At 32.6% G+C, this 20,771-nt stretch overlaps 2 protein-coding genes across 7 annotated transcripts in view; one reads left to right on the forward strand and one right to left on the reverse strand.

Annotated features, from left to right (window-relative positions):
* LOC126740372 (dystrophin) overlaps positions 1–20,771 on the reverse strand; it is a 208,279-nt gene that overhangs the window by 78,254 nt on the left and 109,254 nt on the right. For 2 of the 6 annotated variants that reach the window (XR_007661892.1, XM_050446349.1), the window contains one exon: positions 18,362–18,609. The exons of the other annotated variants lie outside the window; for them this stretch is intronic. The gene's annotated coding sequence lies outside the window, so the exon portion shown is untranslated. Of the gene's footprint in view, positions 1–18,361; positions 18,610–20,771 lie in introns of those variants that run through there. 6 annotated transcript variants of the gene reach the window in all.
* LOC126740375 (histone deacetylase 7) overlaps positions 1–20,771 on the forward strand; it is a 61,217-nt gene that overhangs the window by 1,593 nt on the left and 38,853 nt on the right. The gene's annotated exons all lie outside the window — the stretch shown is intronic.

Raw genomic sequence — 20,771 nt, forward strand, 5'->3', positions numbered from 1 at the left:
ATTGAGACAAGCAATTAGAAATTCTCCTAAAAAACCCAACTTTCTTGGCAATCTTTTTAGAAATATAATTTACATGACCATGAAAATTTAATTGTTGATCTAAGAGTACTCCTAAATATTTTATTTCACTGACAAATTGAATTTTTGACTTATTAATTTCAATATTTAAACCTTGATCTAAAAATTTTTTACAATTTGCTTTGGTACCTATTAGCATACACTTTGTTTTTGATTCGTTTAGTTTTAATTTATTTTTACAAAGCCATTGATACAAAATATTCAATTCTGAATTTAAAATATTTGTAGCTTCCTTGTAATTTTCACCTGACACACAAATTACTGTATCATCTGCAAATAAATTTACGAAAGAGTTTTATAAAACAGTATAGATATCGTTTATATATATAACGAACAACAGCAGTCCAAGAACACTACCCTGTGGTACACCTACAATACTTTCTATTTTATTTGAAAACTTTTGTCCTATAGATACTCTATTATACCTCTTATCCAGGTAATTTTTAATCCAGTCCAAAGCTCTATTACATATACCATAATATAACAGTTTTTTAAGAAGAATATTACGGTCTAATGTCTCAAAAGCACGTTGAAGATCCACAAATACACTAATAACTAATTTGTCTTCGTTAATGTCTTTTCGCCATGTCCCACACACATACTGAAGAGCAGATTCACAAGAGTGATTATTCCTAAACCCTGACTGTCCAATATATAACAGTTTATGTTGTTCAAAGTATTGTCTCAACTGCTGGCATACAATTGTCTCTATAATTTTATCAATAACAGGCAATAAATTTATTGGTCGAAAATCTGCAGGAATCTTTGGAGTGGTTACCTTTGGTATTGGAATCATTACACTACCTTTTAAATCACTTGGAATTATGCTAGTTGATAGGCATGAATTAACTAAATGCAATAAAGGGTATCCAATGACACTAAATAAATCTTTTACCAATTTCACACTAAGCACATTATCACTAGTTTTTTTATTTTTTAATCCAAAAACTGTCTTTTTCAATTGTGACAGATTGACATTTTTAAAATGTGAAATTTGTATATTCGGAGAATTAGTTGTATTACAAGTCCATTCTATTGTTTCAATACTTGCAGCAATATCTTGTAAGCTATCTGAATAAAATTGATTAAAGTTTTCCTCTATACTACCTGTATATGTCCCAAAATCAACATCCATATAATCAACAGATTGTTTGTTATTTCCCAGTAAACCTTTTAAGGTCCTCCACATATTGCGACTATCACCTTTACATTGATCAATTTTATTATCATAATATTTGGTTTTTTCAGTACGCATTACCGAGGTTACTTTGTTTCTGAGTTTTTGATAGCTTTTCCAATCACAATCGGTTTTTGTAAAGCAAAATCTTCTATAAGCCAAGTTTCTTTCCCGTTGAACCTCTTGAACCGCCGCATTAATCCATGGATATTTTTTTACAGAATATCTGTTTTCAGGCGCAAACTTATCTAAAGCTGTTTGGATTATGCTTATAAAATCATTATATACAATATTTACATCTGTCGAGGTGTAATTCCAATTCGCGCCCACCAGTTCCTCTGATTATATGGAAAAAAAAATAATTTAATTTACCCTGTTTGAGACACATCAAATTCGCCTATCAAATTTTAGTGCGCTGCCATTTACACCAAAAAAATAATCCTCCTGACTTCATTCGATCCAAGTATTAAATATTTGGTACCCGCATTGTAAACGTAGCTAATAGCTATGTTAGCTTATGAAATTTTTATTTTTGTACACAAAAATAAAGAAGAAAATACAGAGGTCAAGCTTAAGCCTTGAAAAAGAAATAATTAGTTTATTTTTATTATCTTTAAACAATGACACTCCTAAAGATTTAGAGCTTATAACCTATATAATCTCTAAACTCACTTCAGCTGACATTTTGATCCTCGACATAATCCTGGACTAATTTAACCCTCAAAATCAATCCTTGTAAACAGAGCTGTACTAAATAAAAATAGTGTATCATTTGCTCCATAGACCTAATAGATCCACGCGTTGTAAACGTAGCTTATTTAGTACAGCCCTGTTTACAAGGATTGATTTTGAGGGTTAAATTAGTCCAGGATCATCTTGAGGATCAAAATGTCAGTTGAAGTGAATTTACTCGAAGAATTATAGGACATAACCTCTAAATCTTTAAGAGTGTCATTGTTTAAAGATAATGAAAATAAACTAATTATTTTAGTTTTTCAAGGCCTTAGCTTGTCCTCTTTATCTTCTGCTTTATTTTTGTGTATAAAAATAAAATCCTCGTAAGCTAACATCCAATAAAATGGCAAACTTGTCATTTTGGTACTAAAGTAAGTCAGTCAAACTTAGAACTATTGGATATCAGAAAGAAAAATAGAGTTACAATAATCTTTTTTTCAAATCACAGGACAGAACATCTTTAAAAACTCGTCTAGAGTATAAATGCAAACTAATATGCCTTAGTCAAAGTCAAAATATACTTTATTTGCTAAGTTTACAAACTTGTGCTAAAAGCTTTCTAATCCTAGAATTTATAATACCTACAAGTATTTATTTGGTTATACAGGACAAAAACAGAATACAGAATCGATTTTGATTGTACATAGAAGCATATTTTATATAGACAAGGAAAAAACCAAAATAGAAGAAAAAAAAAGGCGAGAACCAACATAAAACAAGAATAATTAAAAAAAAATAATAATAAAATACTCTTCAATGCTGTAGTAAGCTTTTGGTAAGATTAATTTCTTTAGTTCTCTCCTAAACTTTTTAAGGTCTGTAACAGTCCTAATCGAAAAAGGAACATGATTAAATATTTTACGACTAATAAATATAAGAGAGTTTTTTGTAAGTGAGGAGGCGGGGATTGGAAGAGATAAGTTGCCCACTTGACGAGTATTATGACTGGTGCAGGATGGTGGACTTACGGACTTATGTATGAGTGTTGCAGTTTCCAATATAAAGATTGAGAAAACTGTTAAAATTCTTTCAGCTACAAAAAAAGGTTTACAAGAGACTCTCAGACCAACACCACACAGATACCTTAATGCTTTTTTCTGAATAGTAAAAATTATGTTAAGGAGTCCCTTGGAGCACAAACCCCAAAATGGCAACCCATAACGAATATGAGAGTCTATTAAGGCGAAATAAACTGAACGAGCAAACAACCCCCTCAACTCATGCCTGGCAACCCTGACTGCAAAACAACCAGAAGAAAGTTTAGCAGCGAGGCCCAAAACGTGGTTGTCAAACCTTAAACTCTCATCAATGAAGAGGCCGAGAAATCGACAATAATCCCTACCATGTAGTGGGCTCTGCTCATCAAACAAAAAACCCTCTACATTACACTTAAAGCCCAGAACAAAAGTCTTATCAACATTGAATACAAGCTGATTGCAGATGCACCACTCTTTAATTTTGTGAAGGTCCTCTACTATGAGAGATCTGACTACTTTTTGATCTTTGTTATGCCACAGAATTGTAGTATCATCGGCAAACTGAACCACTAGTCCATGCAGTGATAGAGAGCTTAAGTCATTAACGTATAATAAAAATAAAATAGGACCCAACATTGACCCTTGAGGTACACCACATTTAAGATGTGCTATCCCTGACGAAAATCCAGATGCAACCACCCTCTGGGTGCGGCCAGGCAGGTACGACTTCAACCACCCCAAAGCCACTCCCCTAAATCCATAAAAAGCAAGCTTTGACAGCAGTATTCCATGATCCACACAATCGAAGGCCTTGGACAGATCACAGAACACAAACACAGAACACACAACTTAGTAACTAATAATCTTTTTAAATAATTTTCTTTACTCAATTTACTCAAACTTAACCCTAATAAATAATAAATAAATTTTGGTAATCATACATAATAATAATAATATAAAGATGAAATATTATAAAGAAATAATTGTTCCCACCAAAGAAATACTTTTACCCTTCTTTATACCCAACACGGGGGAGATATAAAACTCACAACCTGCACCAAAACAATACTGTACACAAACAAATACCCTTGTTTGCAATAGTATACAACCATCATGCTACCTCTGGAGCACACGATACTAGTGAGTTAAAAAATAGGAGCTCAACTGTTCTCTAAATAAAGAGAGTTAAACTTAGTGAAATTATGAAGTAGTAAATCATTGTTTGGCAAGGAGTTACATGTTTTAATCGCATTGTAAGTAAAAGACTTCTTGTATGTTCTTGTATAATGTCGAGGAATAATATATTTAAATTTATTTCTGGTATTTATATTATGGACGCTCAAATTGGTTTTAAATTTATTTTTTAGAGATTTAGATATGAATTTTGAATTAGTAATGAAACCATGCATAAAAACACCCAAATGTTGAAATGCTTCTCAATTCTAATATAAGAGTGAAGTTTTCTTATTCGAAGAGGAAGGTGCAAGATGAGTTCCAAACTGCCTCTTACAATTTTCTGCTTGCGTTTTTTTATTTATTTATCCATCTATAGCAAACTATTGACAATAAATACTGTGTATCAGTAAAAAATTAACAGGAGATAAATCATGACTACATATTAGTAAAAATTGCCTAAGCAGCTAATAACAATCCAAAACTTAAAACAAAAACAAGTACCTATGAACTAATTAAAATCATTACAAACATAAAATTGCATGAACCATAAAAATTGCAACAGTATAAAATATTATTATTATAAATATCATTAAAACAAGTTCTAAATAGGTGGGTATCACAAAAATTGTTCCAGTTGGTATATACAACAAAAAATCAAGCTAAAAATAGCGAGTCATAAAAAAAAACAGGTAAAACCATCACCAGACTGAAGGATCATAAAAAATATACATTATTATAAAAAAATTGTGTTCCTTAAAATTATAGTGTTATACTAAAAAAATAATACATGAATACATTGAAATAAAGATTCTATTTAATAATTTGTATTAAAATATCAATCAATCAATGAGGCTATAGAGCCTTTTTTTAACAAAAAAGCATTGGTAGAGGGCCAGTATGCAAACCTTGAGGCATGCCTGAAGATTCTTCAATACCATTAGAAATACAATTATTTTTCCTGACCAACTGTGTGCGACCAGGCAAAAAATTATGACAAAATTTGACAAAGCCCCAAGCTTCTTATTTATTGCAATAAATAAGAATATGAATAGAATATAAAACTTAAAAATCATTAAGAGAGATAAAAAAGAAACAAGAACAATCATAAAAGGGGTCTTAACCTGGTATAGTATTCCCAACTCAAATATAATAGTTAAATGGAAAATCACAGTAAAGTTTTCAAATCTTTTAAAGAAGTACTCAAAATGTCTATCTTAGTAAAAACCTCACTTACAACAGTCATCATTCAGTTTAATGGGGATAAGTTGTTATTTCGATCAACCTTAAAGAATTTTTGATCATTTGGGAGCCTAAGATTAATTTTTGGTACATTTAGTCAAATATAATTGACCAAGTCTTTATAGTTAAAGTTATTTAATATATTGTATAAAAATATTAACCAAGTGATCATGACCAATTTGAGAAGTCTGTGTACACGCTATCGACATGTACAGTACAGACTTATTAAATCATACTGGTAAGTCAATAGGTTAGTCACCGTAGATCTACCCTGAGAAGAACCATGCTGGTGATCACTAAGCAATTGTCTACAGTGCCATGAAAATTGCACAGAAAACAACTTGCAGTCAAACAGTTTAGAAATTACTGACTGAATACACACACCTTTATAGTTACAAACATCATCTCTATGGTCATTTTTATGAATGGGTGTTAAAAAGCTTACCTTCCAATAATCAGGAATATAAAATTAAAGTCTCAACTGCCTGATTTCATAATATTTACCTCTAGAAATAAAGTTTAAAAAAAAAACATTGGCTTGATTGTCTGGAATATGATGAAATTTGATTCAGTGCATGGAATTAAAAGTACTGATAACCCAACTGCCTGGAATCATAAATTAATTAAACCATTGATTTATTGGAATCAACCTTATGAAAAATCAGAAATTAAGGAACCCTGGAATATGAAAATGTTTTGTGTTAATGAAATTATTGAATCAATGTTTGGTGGAATCGCCTGGAATAATTAAATAACTATTGGACTTCCAAATTTAAAATAAAAGTCATGACTCAACTGCCTGAAATCATTATATTTTTGAAGCCAAATTTAAAATAAAAAAACATGGTTGAATATGAAAATTATGAAATTTGATTCAGTACATGAAATTAAAGGTACTGAATCAATACAATGGTTTAATGGCATGAAATAAAATAATGATTAAAACATTTAACTGCCAGAAAAAAAAAGTAAAACTTCATTGAATCATAAAATAATTATGAAATTAAATGTTAAAAGGATCTATTTTTTGGGATCCTAGAAAAATTTGTGGTAGTTGTCAGTACTCATAAAACTTATACTATTCTGCTTCCTTATTTGTGGTATACCCCAATGAACCTATTCTTATATCATTTAACTAGCCATGATAACTTTCCTTTTTAAAAGTATATTATTTAACTACCTGAAACTAATGATAGGAAATTATAGGTAAGTCAACTACCTGGAATCATAAAATAATTAAACCATATATATGTGTAGTGTACTTGAATTGTTACATCTAAATCTGAATTCCAAGCTTAATGATTTATTATTTTTTAATTTCAGGCAAGTGATTTATGTCTTTTCAAATTCAGGTGGTTTAATGGTTTAATTTAAGTGCACAGAACTAAGAGAAATTAATCTCAAATTCACCCCACTGGAGTTATACAATAATTAAACCATTTACTTAATTGCTTAAATTTAACAAAAAGAATGGCCTGGATTGAAAATATGAAGAGTTGAATGCCCAAAACCGAAAAAAACCCAGATATGATGGTTCAGCACTTGAATTTAAAACAATTTGTGACTCAACTTAACAATATAAAATAATTAAATTATTGGAATTACTGCACAGGCTGAAATAACGAAACAAGACATGGAGTTAAGAAATTATGGCCTAACTGCCTGTGAGTATAGTACTTCTTATCATCTTAAATTGGATACATTTTTACCAAATAAGGAAACAAAGTCATATAAAATGCATGAAATCATAAAGTAATTGCTTACACCGTATAACTACTTTGAATTTAGATAAAAAAATGCCTTAACTGCCTGGAATCATATAACGATGATATTTAATTACCTGAATATGGAAGTTAGAACTAAATAAAAACAGAGTACATAGAATTACAAATAATAAAGCCATTGGTCAACTCCTAGAAGTCATAAAAGAATAAAACTATTTAACTTGAATCTAAAGACAAACAATCCCATAGGTATTAGCTGAAACATGCCTGGAAGATATGAAAATTATTTCCAAAGCCTGAAAGACATAAAAATTGAAAAAACTGAAGTTAAGAGAGTTTTAACTCCACAAACCCCAACAACATGAAAAATCATGCCTGTAAGACATGAAAAATTATCTCAAATGCCTGGAATCAAATGAAAGATTAGTTAAAATTCTTGAAGGACTGTTTTAAGGAAGGACAATTTCCATTCAACTCTAAAATATTTTAACACCTAATTTATAGACTGAAAACTTTTGAAAAATTTTCAGATTCCTAGGATCATGTGCCAAGGTGAAAGGTTAATCTTTTCTCAGCATACTCTATGAATATGAGCAATAATTTTCGGAAATGAATTATTATTAATCTTATATAACGTTCTTTCAAAACCGAAAAAGCACCTGACCTATTTCCACATTGGTTTATTAATAAGTTTAGAGAATAATTCAATTCGATCACTTACGTCACTATCGCAGTCGTAACTGTCAATAAAAACAAGACCCCTTTATTATCCGAAATGACGTTGCTAGGAGGGCCACCCCCGTAAGGAACGGAATGAGACCGTTGACGTTCAATTTCTAAAAATAGAGAAGCAACCTGTTTTGCAGGGGCGTATAAGTATATCAAGTTGTATACCAGTATATTCATTTTATACGTATACTATTGTGTTGTTGTATTTTAAGGGTTATATAAGGTGTTTGCTATACAGCGATAGATAGTTTTTAAGGGGTCAAATCACGAGACAGTTTTACCACTAACCAATTATCTTTATTTTACTCTCGACACGTGTTTCAGTAACATCTTCGAGAGATGGAAGTTCTATCAGTAGTTCTAAACTCACTAGTAATAATTACGTGGTGAGTAAGTGGTTTTATATTAAATTTTAGACTCAGTGACCTCTCAGTAGACGATTTATCTAAATCCATATTATCCAATTGACATATGTGTGGCCAGAAGATATACGTATCACTAAACATTTCTAATATTTATCTGTTCCTAAGCTTCAAACAAGTGGCTAAATGTGCCAAGTAAAAAAAGCTACGTAAGTAGAGTTACATTAAGCTTTAAAAAATTACCGTTGTCCTCTTAAAACATCCATCGCCATGGCATATCAATGGGGTTACCGGCATTTTAGCAATATTTAAAAGTCCTCTGTCAAATGTAATCAATTTTTTCTACTACACAAGGAACATAAAAGAAAAATCTTTCATATCCTACAGAGGCAGTTAAAAATACGCTCAACATGTGGTATAAAAATCACATTGAGTCACGGAATGGGACATTAAAGTTAGTCCGACATTTCTATTAATGAAATGCGCTATTTTTAGAGTCGCCCGCATTTATTTTTAACAACACTATATAACATAACAGCTAGTGGTGGCGGATATTGTATCTCTGTCTCGAGTCTAATACCTCGTAAATCGTTCTTGGACCTTTAATCTAGCTATAAATCTGATAATAATTTAATTATTAATATTGAATTAATAAAAGAATACCTACTATAATCAATATATTAAGGTATGTCATCACATGTTCGTAAAATAAAGTGATATATTAACGAAGTACAGAGAAAGGACCTAATTTTTAGGAAAACCATGATTAAGTTTTATTCAAAATTTAAGGATTTCAAAAGTCAGTCCAAGGACACTGTCTGAAGATTCCTGATGACCGAGATAATGACTTTAAATGCCTATGGACTGACATTGAAATCAAGCTTTTTCAATCAGCTGAAAAGTCTGGACTGTATTAAAAATTCCTGAAAAAAAAACCCTCTAAACAAGAAAAAGACTCGTTTATGCATCTTCAGATCGATTGCTGTTTTGACAACCCGATTAAACATCATCAATATTCGGTCTGAATTCAACAACATTTAGATATGTCGAAAAACCAATATGGTATGATAACCTTGAGTCAGCACATTGTACAACTATTATCATAAATAAGCTCCTTTACGCGTAGATAGATAGATAGATAGCTGCGTCATCTAAAAATAACAGGCTGGTAATGAAGCAACGCACAATAAAAGCTTTTAATAGAATTTCAACTTTGATCAAATACGGAATATCAAGGAAATCGCGGACGAGTTTATTTATAAGGAATCTGATAAGATAATGCGATGAACGGTTATTGTTAGATTTCGGTGGCTGACGGTGGTGGTAAATCATTTTTTAGAGTTTGTTGACTTGGCAAGAAATTGCCTAATTACAAAAACCTGACTTGATGGTATATTAAACGATCTCAATCACCAGCAATATCCACTGATCTAACATACCAACAAGAAATGATAGCTGATTCACAGGATTCCAAAGAAAACTTATTGAATGCAGCTGAGACGTTCATCACTTTCAAATATTGATATGATGTTTCTGAATAGATGCAATATTTGCCTTAATTTCAATTTTGCCCGACATATAGTCATAGAAAGTTGGGAAATAATAAATGAATTTCGTAACAAGTCTGCAGCCAGGGGCGAGAACCCTGATCTGGTTCCCGATGATCTTCACAAATTCTAATGTGATTTGATCACTAACTTAATACAAAAATTATCCTCTCAGACCGATCCCTTTTCATTTCTTGAAAGTGTTTCCTGTATTGACACTAACAGGGAAGAAATTAGGGAGGTGATTTCAAAGATGAGGAGCAAAAGGTTAAGTGGCATTGAAGGGATTTCTGCTGTGGTTCTCTTGCACTTATCAATGCTTTGGATTCTGTTTCTGCCTGTATTAATTCGTCTTGGTCGCGCAGGCTGTTTCCTTCCTGTCTGAAGTCTGCAATGGTGATTTCTCTATTTAAGGGTAGTGACTCTGGTGACCCTTCCAATTCTCGTCCAATTTCTTTACTTCCACGTCTCTCCAAAGTCATGGAAAAATTGGTAAAGAAAATAATGTGGGAATATCTTCATTCATTTAATTCGATAACATTTTAACAATTTGGGTTTCGGTTGGCAAGGAGCACTAAAGATGCTATTTACAGCTTTGTGAAGACGGTTTACTTTGGCGTGAATGAGAGAAACACGTCGACGGCGGCGGTGTTCTGTGATCTATCCAAAGCATTCGATTGTGTGGATCATGGAATAATGCTGTCTAAACTGGAGAGATACGGGTTCCGAGGTGTCGCTCTATCCTGGTTTGAAAGCTGCCTTGAAAGTCGTCAGCTTGTTGTAAAATCTGGATTAAGGTCTTCTTCAGTAAACATCAAATGTGGAGTCCCACAGGGTCTCTCTTGGGACCGGTTTTATTTCTCCTTTATACAGGGCTGCCCATCGAAAACAGTCCAGCAAGGTTTGAGGCCCTTTTTTAAAAAATGCTCGCACCCGTCGATTTTTGATTTTAGGGGGACAATTTTTTACTTTCAACCCCTTTACATCAACCCCTTGGCGGGGGCGACATTCACCCTTATTTTTTAAATGAGGGGTGTGTTGTGATACATCTTTTGAAAGGGCATTCAATTTTCTTTACAATAGTGCTTTGTTTTTTTTAAATTTGAGCTGCGGGTTCCAGAGAAATCTAATTGAATTTTATTGATTAGTACTTACGCATTATTTTATTAAATGTGGAAAATGTCCGCCGTTTACCTCCATACAATAGTGTTCCGGAATATTGCGAAGAATATCGGGTGTTATTTGTTGTCATTCATGAATGATCCGTAAATCTTCTAACGATTCAGGTTCGGTGGCATAAATTTTCGATTTTAGGTGTCCCCTCAAAAAGAAATCAATATGAGATAAATCGGGTGATCTCGCACGCCATTCGATAACACCCCTTTACCCAATCCATCTACCAGGAAACGTTTCATTCAGAAACTGCCGTACTGGTGTTTATGTGGGGATTAGCCCCGTCTTGCTGAAATATCGTATTTTCTTTATGGTAGCGTTGGTCGTTTCCCATAATTTCAATCAATGCTAGGTTAACAGCATTCCCGAAAAGGTCTAAGGACGTATCTCCATTTAAATTTCCCGGTAAGAAAAATGGTCCAATTATGTGATTACCAAAAATACCAACCAAAACGCTTAATTTTTGAGGGCGTTGAGTATGAACCTCATGGTTAAATTCTTGGATTCGTGTTCAACCTGTACCGACCATTGACAGTGCCATTGAGAAAAAATTAACATTCGTCTGAGAAGCATGTAAAAGATAGTTGGGATTCTTTGAAATTAGTTCGGACATTATTTCACAAAACTGTAACCGGCGGTCTTTATCATCTTCATTTAATTCTTGAAGAAGTTGAATTTTATATGGGTGCCATTTATTGTATTTTAGAATTCTCTGTACAGTAGTCCGCGAGACTCCCGTTACATGAGAAAGTTTTCTGGTAGCTAATGTAGGGTTCATACTGACTTCACCGAAAACACCGACTTCTACTGCCTCATTTCTCACTGGATTTTCAATATTGCGTTTTTTATTTGTTACCGAACCAGTTGCCCGAAATTTTGCCACTAACTCTAGGATGTAACCATGATGTACGTGTTTATCTGTATGTCTCTCATTAAACAAAGTTGCCGTTAGTCTTGCACATTGATTGTTTATAAAGTATAATTCAATAATTTCCACTCTATTTTTTTGGAATCGAAAGAAAAGCACAGAAATAAGAAAGTAAGTGAAGATAGTTTAAAAGCAATTTTTTACTCATACACCTAAAGTATCCAGTAAAATATTTAGAATTCCATTGCTTGGCTATGCGTAGCTCAAATTTAAAAAAACAAAGCGCTATTGTAAAGAAAATGCCCTTTTTAAAAGATGTATCACAACACACCCCTTCCTATTTAAAAATAAGGGTGAATGTCGCCCCTGTCTCAAAAATCGACGGGTGCAAGCGTTTTTGTTTTGTAAATCAAGAACCTCTAAAAACTAGCGCCAAAAGTACTAAACAATGGTATTGTTTCAAAATGTTTGACAAGCTGTCATACTGCGAAAACTCAAGTTAGCACTTTAAAACTTGGCAGTTGTAACTAGAATAAAAATACCTTTAAAATAATCACTTGACTCCCACTCCTATTTGAGATTTTGAGGGTGGTGGCAACCTCCCAACCAAGAGTGACGTTATATTATTACTCTAAAATCAAAAATTGACGGGTCCATACTATGGCAGGGAGTGGGTATAACAGATTTAAAACACATAATATCTCAAGACCTTAAGGTAGTTAAGAATGGTTCAATTCCAAGCGACTTTCCTTGAATGTGAGTAAGATGCATTTTGTTGGGTTTAGAGGTGATGAAGGGGTTTTGCTCTTGGAAGATCAAAGTAGCGAAATTTCTTGGCATTCTAATTAATGGGAAGCTGCATTTTGAGGATCAAATAATGCACTCGAGCAAGAAATTATCATCTGACTGTTTTGCAATAAGAGGTATTAGGAATAAATTGGATCAGGGTCTTGCATGTTCATTTTATTTCAGCCTCTTTGAGCCGGATCTCAGGTATGGCATTCCATTTTGAGGTTGGACTAACCGGAGTCTTCTAACTATTTTGTCCATCTTTCAGAAAAAGGCAATTAGATTTCTGGTTATCATCAATCTTGAAGGCCTCATTTATTTTTTAACATTGACATCTCTGTTTGTTTTGGAAACGTCATCCCTCATTTTTAAATACCGTATACGAATAACCAACGATATGTAACGCGTCAGGCCTCCAATTTACCTTTGTCAAAGCTAATAAAGCACTTTTGACTTTGATGCCACATAACTTTCTTAGTTTTTTATATATCTAAAGTAACCTTTGACTCAAGATAAATGAGTTGGTAATAGCTCATAAAAATACTGAAGGCAGCAGAAATGGTTCACGCATGCATTTATTTCTAACGCTTTTCTATGAGTAGAAACGATTACAGTCTTTTATCTTTGAGTAGAACAATTTTTATAATCGATGATTATATTCGTAAAGAATTTATCTGTAGAGTATCCTTGATAACATTATAAAGAGTTTACAAGGATATATATAATTAATAGGCCGGGAATTATTTATGTACACGGGAAATAATTTGAAATTCTTTCGAAAAACCTGAAATCTAGAACATCGGCTATTGGGAAGCTAAAATGGTTCGTATATGGAATCAAGATTTCCGAACAGAAGTAGCGGAAAAATTGAAAATGGCCTAATTGACCTCATTTTTAACCTACTAACAATTTTTTTTACATAGAATTGATTTAGAAAATTACTTCTATAATAATGGAAGAAAATTTTGAGGATATATAAAGTAACTTAGACGTTATTTGGAACAAATTTCAAGAATACTTAAAAATTTGTAGTAAGAAACTCCAAAATTAGTGAGCATTGAATTATTGCGTATTGATAGACAAAACTGGTTCTAACTTAGGAAGTATTTCTTTAAAATTTTTTTTTCGAGGAAAAACTTCATTTAAGTACCTTAGAAAGTTTCCTTCTTTTTATTTTGACTTCTAGTCAAAACTAGGCCCGTGGCCACCCCGTTCGCCCGACCTCTTAGATGTTTCCAAATCCTTTTGTGGAGTACTGTATATCAAATAATTCCTTAGAAAACGTGTTTTTGCTTACTGCTTCCGGGAGATCGTTGTGGTGTTGCATATTTTGCCTTAAAACCCATACTTAATTGATGAAAATAATCAAGACGGTCACAGTATAATAATAGTCATTACCCCCGCATTCTCCGAACGGTATGTGTTGTCAGTCACTCCGATAGTTTGCCTATTTTTAGTACAATAATAATAATTATTTGTATGTATATAGCATGATAAACCCAAGGCCGTCCACTTTTAGGCAGCGCGTGGATAATTATTTTTTTTTTTAAAGAACCATTTTGACATTTTAATCATTTCCCGGTTAAATCCAAATTAAAAAAAAATGAAAGTGGGTGCTACAGTTTTTCTTTATTAAACAATTCACTTCCTACACGTGCTAATTTTCGATTCTATAACACAAACGGTAGAATTCAAGTCCAATGCGGAGTCCTTGACCTCCCAAGTTATACTTCACTCGCCGTATTACAGTGTCGATCGATCAATGATGGTGAACACACATTCGCTACAATAACGCTTTGCTGATTTTCCTTTATGAGTACTTGAGGTTAATTGGGCAGGGCTTTCGAGTATTGATAATCTGGTCTAATGTTTCGCTCTTAAAAGATATGCAACGCGTGATTACATTCAACTTTATTCTCTATCACACGAAGGAATCATGGCAAAAAATTAACGCGTTTCTATCGTAAAATGTCGATCGGATACAGTCAGATTTAATTGCTTTTGTTTACCAGGAATCCTTTTGCGAACCATAAGATTGATTGGCATTGAATGAGGACCGAGGATCAAGAATTTGTTGATTTTATTCATTTTTACGTGTCTTCTTAGCTTTTTTTCACTATGTTTGACTGATTAGCTGTTAATTGTCAATTTAATTCTAGTTTTTAGAATTCCACGTCTAGTTTTCTTTAAATTGGGGCTTCAGTGGGACGTCACTTCCAAATTATTAGTCCTTATTCCTGAGCATCATTATACAAATTTGAATTATATTTTAGGTTATATGGTGGTTTCGGGGTTTGTCTCTTAGGCTATATATACATCGTCAAGTTTTTTCTTATATTAGATTACACCGAGGTAATTCTAGAATTTAGCAACTTTTGTTAAAGTAGCTCATTTTAGTGTCAAACTTAATTTTAAAATGGCGATAGAACCCACTGCAAATATTTTAATTATTATCAATGTTTCAAGTTGACAAAAAAAGTACTTACGCATACTTTATATACAAATTAATGCGGTGCTTATAAAACAGCTGAGTATGTATAGATTATTCCATCTAAGAATAGAAAAATGGCATATTTTTTAACTTATCCGGTATTTTTTCAATCAGTTAAATAAATATATTTATGTTATTCACATTTAACAAAAAGATTTATTACACCTTAATAATATACAATTATTATTTTATAAAAGTTAAACGTTGAAGTGTGGTATAGTGTATACTATTTAAAGACGTGTACAAAATGTGTTTAGTAGAATGAGCTTCTAAACAAATATACTTAACACCAACAAAACGTTAAATTTTTAGTTATAGAAAACCAATATAAGATCTTTATTTTAATCATTAAATAATTATTGATATCGAATTTATAATAAAGGTATCTATTTAAGCTTAAATTTTGGTATATTACATAGGGTGTCCAGGAAAAAATTTTAATTTTTTTTTATATGAATGTATGTGTAAAAAACTATTTTTTTTTTGTAAAATGACTGTAGTACCAATAGAGATATATTTTTTTTTTAATTTGCAGATGTTTTTTATGCGCTTTTAGACGTACAAGAAAAAAAAATACCAGTGGTGTCCGTAAGAGGTTTATTATAAATATTTTTTATAAAAAAAAAAGCACCCCACTGCATTTTTCTAAAATAAATGTTATTTTTTACATCCTTGTTTAGTTTTGAGAAAATTTGTGACCCAAGCCGAGGAGAACATTGTCACTGATCCCTCATCGTTTTGGTCTTTTGTTAGAGCTAAGAAAGGTCTTTACTTCCGTCTATCATGTGCGATGCCAATGGTAATTCTTTTCAAGGAACAGAAAATATTGTGCCAGCTTTTGCGAAACTTTTTCAGAATGCCTATAAAGATCCAATCAACCTCGCAGAAACCTATCCTCCTTCTAATTCCTCAGACCTCATTGACATTCTTCCATCAATTACCACTGAGGAAATTATTGCTGCTAGTCGGAGGCTAAAAAACAAGTTGACAGCCGGTCCAGATGGTGTTCCAAGTTTTGTGGCTAAAGACTGCATGTTTGTCCTTTGTCAGCCTTTATGTCATATTTTTAACCTTATTTTGAAAACTGGCAAATTTCCAGGCGTCTGGAAATGTGCTAAAGTAATACCAATTCACAAAAAAAACGATATAAACAGAATCGACAACTACCGACCTATCTCCATACTTTGCAATTTTTCCAAAACTTTTGAAACTATTGTTTATAACAGAATTCTTCCCCAAGTTCAATCACTACTCTCTACAGATCAGCACGGTTTTATTCCTAAAAGGTCGTGCATCACTAACCTCTGTAATGTGACTCATTTTATTTCTTCAGCCCTCGATAGAAAGTCAGGTTGATGTGGTGTATACTGATTTCAGTAAGACTTTCGATCAGATAAATCATAGCATTCTGCTGGAAAAATTGAACAAGCAATTCAACTTCTCAGAAAGGTTAATTTCGTTGCTTTCGTCATACCTTATTGACGGTCTACAGTTTGTTGAGGTTGAAGGTTGCAGATCTAATACCTTTGTTTCAACTTCTGGAGTCCCACAGGGATCCAATCTCGGCCCACTTCTTTTTATCTTTTATATTAATGATCTTATAGAATTGATTTCCTGCCTTAGACTAGCTTATGCTAATGATCTGAAAATATTCTGGTGTATCAATAGTATCTTGTTCTTCCAGAGTAACTTGGACCTAATTAGGGGGTGGTGCAGTCGAAATCAGTTATGTCTTAACATCTCGAAATGCTGTGTGATCCCCTTTCACCGAACCAAGTATTCTGTTTTGTTTAATTACAATATAGACAATCAAATCCTCTGTAGAAGTACTTCTATTAAAGATCTAGGGGTTGTATTCGACGATAGGCTCACATTTGTGCCACATATTGAACAGACAGTGACCTCCTCGCTGAAACTTCTGGGTTTTCTCATTCGAAATAGCCGACTCTTTAACAACTCAAACTCAATAAAACTATTGTACTTTTCCTTTGTTAGATCAAGACTGGAATACGGTTCCTCGGTGTGGTGTCCTTTCTATGAATGCCATGTTGGCTACATCGAGAGTGTTCAGAGAAGGGTTTTAAAGTTTCTTATATTTCGTGAGGATGGAATATATCCTGTTAGGGGACATGATCATGATCTGATGTTAGGTAGATTTAATCTGCAATCTCTGGCCATGAGGAGAACAATTCATTTTGTAACATTCTTATGGAAGTTGGTCAATAATCAAATAAATTCTCCTCCTCTAGGTTTAGAACATTAGGTTTCAGGATCCCGTGTATCAAATGTGCAGAATTTTTACCTGTGACATATTTGTATGCTCCATAAAGGATCTAGTTTTGTCTCTGACAAACCAACAGTTACCATAATTCCTTTTCTCTTCCTTTTTTCCCTTGTCCCATGAATCCCTTTCTTTGTTCATTCTAATGTTAATTTACATCTCCTTTAATTTTGATATATACATGATGTTACTATAGTAATTTAAGTTTTCCTTATTTTTCTTTATTTTTCTTTCTTTTTGTTATTTAATTTATAGTAATTTAATACTTGTTTACTCTTTCAAAACATTAATTGTAGATTCTCCCTGTAACTGGGCTTTGCCTGTTGGAAATAAACTGCTAAATAAATAAATAAAATAAATTTGTATTCTTGAGTTTTTTTTATTTGAGGTACTGTTTTTGCGTAAATTGAATTGCGTATCCTAATTGGTCAAGACGCGGTATAATTATTGTGTTTCATATACTTTAATGCATTTCCTACTTTTTTCTAGATTTTCCTGTGGATGATATTCCATTAATACAGTATAAGGTATATACGTGTATGAAAAGTATATCGTATGCTACACAGTGGCATATATGTGATTTTAAAGTAATTTCATCAAATATTGGAGTTTAAAAACTAGATATGTAATGTGAACCATTTTAAAAACCGGTATTATTTGAAATCCCATTGAGCTCCGCAATATGTGTTCTCAAGCTAAGATAAGCTTAAACCTATTTTAGCGGTAAGCATTTATAAGGTCAGATGCCTTACTGTAATCCAACAGTACCAGACAAGAAACCTGAATCCAGTTCAGCTGCAATGATACCATTACTATTGACCTAAGTTACCAAAATATTCGAAACCAGGATTTTGGTAAAGATTCAAATATGAGAACCCAATAACTATCTACATTATTATGTTCGGTCAAAGGTCTGATGATTATACGTTTCCATATACTTGGAAATTTTCCAAATTGTAATGATATTGTAGCGTTTTTACTAAACGTTTAGGTGTAAACTAACTCGATACTGAAAAATAATCGACTGATTTATTACACACTAAACACAATGACTTAAGACTACTAGAACCACTTATTTACACTGTATTTATTTCTATTTAAAAGTGCGCCAATATTCAGTTTAGAACTGTGCTCCTAGTAGCTAGGTTATTGTTCCGGAACATTCGCCAACGCCTTCCACATGCGCCCCAAAATGTCGCGAGTTGTGCCCGCCGCTCGCTCGCACCTTAGGGTATAGGCGATGGACCAGATGATTCCTGAATGCTGGAAAACAGCTGAATGAGTAACTTTATCGAACGCTTTGATAAAATCCGTATAGACTGTGGTATGTATTGTAGAAGGCCCAATAGTAATCTTGTGGTACTACTACTAGAATTCTAGTAGGGTACTTTCAGCTGATGTTATGAATGCTATCATATCAGGAATGCCTATTTTGCACTGATTGAGTCACATCTGAGGTATGGTTTATGTTTTTGGGGTGCGTGTACCAATCAATTATTCATGAGTGTTTTTATCTTGCAAAAGAGGGCTATCAGATATATTTGCAAAGTAGGTAATAGATAAGAGATTCATGTAGAGAACTTTTTATTACTCGCAAAATCCTTACGTTGCCTTCTTTATTTATACTGGAAACGGTGTGCTTAATTCACAAAAAGTACAGAGATCTCAATGTTGGAGATAGGCACCATTATAGGAGCAGAAGGGCTAATAATGTGATTTTGCCTGTACCCTCGAACTCATTAATAAAAAGGTCATTTATATTTGATGGTAAAAAAATGTTTAATCATCTTCCAGCGGATATTAAGGAAGTGCAAAGTAATAGAGTCTTTAGGAAAAGGGTTAAAAAATTGTTGGTTGCAAGAGGCTGCTATGAAGTAAATGACTTCTTTTTAGATTGGTTTGCAACATATGACATTATATGTTTTATATTTTCTGACTAATATTTGTCTGTGCCTTACCAGAAATGTGTATGGAGTACTTAAGTTTTGCTGTAAGAGATTTTCTTTTTTGAGCATTATTTTGGTTGCTATTTTATACTTATGTATGATTTGTGTATTGTATATGTGTTTTTTTTTGTTTCGACCTATGTATGTCATGTGGTAATGCCATTCTTCCCATACAGCTTTGTCAACAAGATTATCTCTTATGACAATAAATCATATTTTGATTTTTGTTAGTTGCAAGTTATTTAAAAACTGTCAAGGAGTTATCCTAATATGTTTTTTCACAGAAATTCCGTTATTTTTCCATTACATAATATTTATGAAAAACCAGTGGCAGTTCTCGACCAAACATCTTAATATTTTACCTCTGGTCTTATTATGGCAAATGCTCATTGTATAACAAACACAGTTATTGTAACATGAAAACTGTGACTATAATATCTAGAAGAAATAAATCGCCTAAAATGACTAAATATACTCCAAAAAGTCCACAAAACATACATATAAATTATATGAAATTTTTGAACTAAAAAGTTGCATAATAAATGCTCTTTTAAGCCAAAATAGCTTAGAAAGTGTCAGGAAACACGACAGGTACACGTGCCTGCACGTCAAAAAATTTCCCGCACTACTGACACGCAATTTTCCGGAAAAACCACCGTATGTGCGCCGGATTTAAATGAGCGTTTTGGCTTTAAGCCAGCGTACTTATAACGCTTTCCTTATTTCATGTCGAAGTACTACATATTATTATCGATAAACATTATAAATAAATAATATGACAAAACATTCCGTTCATTGATTAATTCAGTCGTGTTTCTTATAAATGTGGTGGGTATAGTGGTGTTTTTGAACCAAATCGGTTTCACGATGACGTAGCCTGCTATAGTTGTTTGTTTATGTTTAAATAACATTAATTAGCATTCGAATTAATTTAATAAATATTTATAACGTACAACGTTCAAGTTTATGCAAATGTTCGGCTTCGTTTATTTCTTACTTATTTTCCATGGGATTTTAAAAATGGGAAATTCTTTTGCAATCTCGTTCTGCCTTAGTGTAATTTACTTGGTAATGAAAGGAACTAAATTAGATTATTAAGGGTCATTTATAAAGGCGAACAACTTGTTTATACGGTGGTCATTTTACTTATACATATTTCTTGTTAATAGAGTTTAATAATAAAAAAGAAATCCCAAAATATAAGGATCATTTAGAAGTAATTTTTCAAGTCTCTCAGGATTTTGGAATCAATTTTAATGGCTTTCAGGCATTTGATATTATTTTAAGTCCTTTTTATACGGTGTTTATGTCGTGAAGTCTCTGTCAGTATCGTTTAAAATTTCCTTGTAAAAATAAACCAGAAGATTCTCCCAGGGCTTTTTACTGCATTAAACGAACATAGTATTTAAGAAAACTAAATACAGTAAAAACTCTTTATTCGCGGGGCATACGTTCCGTAAATATGCCGCGAATAAAGAA

Source organism: Anthonomus grandis, chromosome 9, assembly GCF_022605725.1.
Source record: "Anthonomus grandis grandis chromosome 9, icAntGran1.3, whole genome shotgun sequence".
NCBI lineage: Eukaryota > Metazoa > Arthropoda > Insecta > Coleoptera > Curculionidae > Anthonomus > Anthonomus grandis.